Consider the following 3,075-nt stretch of genomic DNA (forward strand, 5'->3'; position numbering starts at 1 on the left):
TATTAAAATTTTAAATGTGTTTACAGGGCATTTATGCGAAAAATGGGATGTAACATCTCCAGGTGGACTTGTGACACAGTTATGCATCCCAAACAGACAGATGGCACATCATGTGGACTCTTCACCTTGAAGGCAGGCATCCAAATATGCAAAATACATAGTTATGTACAAAAAGACATATCTGTGTAATTGAAAAGATTCATATATGTAACTTATAATATCTAGATTAGTTTCAAGCTGCTTCGCCTATTAGCAATGTACAATATAATGTCTGTAAAGACATTTAAAATGTCTTTTTCTAAAAAAAAAAATCTAATGTCTTTTTACAGTTTGCTGAGAAAATCCTGAGAAAAGAAAAGATTTCTTTTCCGACAACTAAAAAAGAAATAAACAAGCACAGGATGAAAATTGCAACCACTCTCCTTCTCAGCACAGGTATGTATTCAATTACCTTTGGATTGTCTTACATGATTAGTATCTTGCTTTTAACTATTGGAAACATTAACATTGTATTATTTGATGTGATATTGTCAAAAAAAATTGAGGCTCATTGCATATTTTGGTATGTCTTACAGATGACCTGAGCAACCTCTGTCACTTTTGTGGCGAGAAAAACACGGACACTGAAGACATCTGGGTATTTGACAATATTGCCAGGTGCTTGTAAGAATTCCCTTCTTTCTATGCTGATTTCTTTCTCTATTTTTAACAGATTCAGTGTGACGACTGCTTCAGATGGTACCACCTTCAATGTGTTGGAAACCCAGATCCCCAAGAGGATTACGTGTGCTTTGCATGTCAATAGTTTTGTTAAGTTGTTTCTATTATGATGTTTCTATCTTGTAATAATTTTTTTTTTTTTTTATTGAGAAGTTATAAGCAAAACTTTGAATTACAATTTTTTGCTACTATTTGTTATTGTTGGGATCCGGAGGCTTGCCCACCAGATGGCATCGAGGATCCCTTCCTGAGGGCTTGTGCTGCCTGTTGGGATCCGGAGGCTTGCCCACCAGAGGGCGCCAAGGATTCCTTCCTGAGGGCTTGTGCTCACCTGCCTCACCTGTCTTTCATCTCCTCATCAGACCACTCCAGCGCCAAAGTGTTTGCCAGTAACGGTTAGCAAAACCTGAGCCAACCTGCCTGTCTGAGTCTTCTGACTTTTTATGAACCAAGCCTGAACCAGTTTCCCCTTTCTGTCTCACAGATAGATCCTGCCTGACTACCAGTAACTCTGGAGAGTTATCTCTGCTGGTTATCTGCCTGCCTGCTCTCTGTCGAACTCTGGGGAGCTTCCTCTGTGAGTATCTGCCTGCCCGCCCTCAGAAGATTACTTGGAGAGAGACTCAGTCTGTGATCTGCCTGCAAGCTCTCAGTAAGCTCTGCCTCCGCCTCAGCCAAGTCCTCAAGAGAGAGAGAGAGAGCTCAACCGGGATTCTGCCTGCACTCAGACTGCCTCTGCCAAGCTCTCAGTTCTCCTCCTGCCTGCACTCAGCTCAATCTCTGCAAACCCTCAGCCCTCTGTCTGCCTACTCGCCTCTGGACCCTCAAGGTTTCCCTCTTTGCAGCTCTGCTCCACTCCAGAACAGAAATTCACCTGAACATCAAACCACCAGCAATATTCCTGGATCATCTCTACACCCCCTCAGCAGAACCGTTACCCCCCTGGACAGGAATATATCTCTGTCCTCCTGAACCTGCAAGTAATCCGGATCACTCAGACCTCTCTGTCCTCCTGAGTGGCGAACCCACTTGCTACTGTCTGCCAGAACCCAGAACCTGTGATTATAGTACTTTATTGTAAATAAACCTTTGAACTTTTTCCCTTCCTCCTGAGTGATTTCTGCATTTGGGTTAGACTACTAGATGTCCTCGTGACAGTTATTACCCTAAAGGGTTACGTTACAGGCTCCACACTTTACAATTACTTAAGCGTGCAGTGAGTAGGTGCTGTCAGCTTAATTTTACTTCAGTAACTACCATAAAGACACTTTTACATCTAAAAATCTCAGCTGGTAAAGCCTGTCCCCCCTTGTAAATTAAGAAACAGGTCAATCAACTCCAAAGTTTCAGGGGTTAGTTGTCATCATAAAAGATGCTTATAAGCCAAAAATGAAAAAGCTGGGGCCTTTTTTGCCTGATTTAGACAGGGGGAACAAATTACGGCAGGTAGCCTGCCATAATTTGTTCCCCCCTTGTAACTTTGAGAAATAAAGGTCAATCACCCCCAAAGTTTCAGGGATTAGTTGTCATCATAAAATATGCTTATAAGCCAAAAATGAAAAAGCTGGGGCCTTTTTTGCCTGATTTAGACAGGGGGAACAAATTACGGCAGGTTTTATTTCATGCCATAATTTGTTCCCCCCTTGTAATTTGAGAAATAAAGGTCAATCACCCCCAAAGTTTCAGGGATTAGTTGTCATCATAAAAGATGCTTATAAGCCAAAAATGAAAAAACTGGGACCTTTTTTGCCTGATTTAGACAGGGGGAACAAATTACGGCAGGTAGCCTGCCATAATTTGTTCCCCCCTTGTAACTTTGAGAAATAAAGGTCAATCAACTCCAAAGTTTCAGGGATTAGTTGTCATCATAAAAGATGCTTATAAACCAAAAATGGAAAAACTGGGACCTTTTTTGCCTGATTTAGACAGGGGGAACAGATTACGGCAGGTTTTATTTCATCCCATATTGCTGGTTCTTGCAATATGGGATGAAATAAAGGTCAATCACCCCCAAAGTTTCAGGGGTTAGTTGTCATCATAAAAGATGCTTATAAGCCAAAAATGGAAAAACTGGGACCTTTTTTTGCCTGATTTAGACAGGGGGAACAGATTACGGCAGGTGGCCTGCCGTAATTTGTTCCCCCCTTGTAACTTTGAGAAATAAAGGTCAATCAACTCCAAAGTTTCAGGGATTAGTTGTCATCATAAAAGATGCTTATAAACCAAAAATGGAAAAACTGGGACCTTTTTTGCCTGATTTAGACAGGGGGAACAGATTACGGCAGGTTTTGTTCCCCCCTTGTAACTTTGAGAAATAAAGGTCAATCACCCCCAAAGTTTCAGGGATTAGTTGTC

The 3,075-nt window shown here is 41.5% G+C and overlaps 1 long non-coding RNA gene across 1 annotated transcript; it reads left to right on the forward strand.

Moving 5' to 3' along the window:
• The first annotated feature begins 334 nt into the window (after positions 1-334).
• Positions 335-1,233, forward strand: LOC119781009. The gene is made up of 4 exons (XR_005280484.1): positions 335-435; positions 576-637; positions 713-1,115; positions 1,205-1,233. It is a non-coding gene; the product is annotated as an uncharacterized LOC119781009 (long non-coding RNA).
• Positions 1,234-3,075: the final 1,842 nt, after the last annotated feature.

This window comes from Cyprinodon tularosa, unplaced genomic scaffold, assembly GCF_016077235.1.
Source record: "Cyprinodon tularosa strain WSP-4 unplaced genomic scaffold, ASM1607723v1 ctg1032, whole genome shotgun sequence".
Lineage (NCBI taxonomy): Eukaryota > Metazoa > Chordata > Actinopteri > Cyprinodontiformes > Cyprinodontidae > Cyprinodon > Cyprinodon tularosa.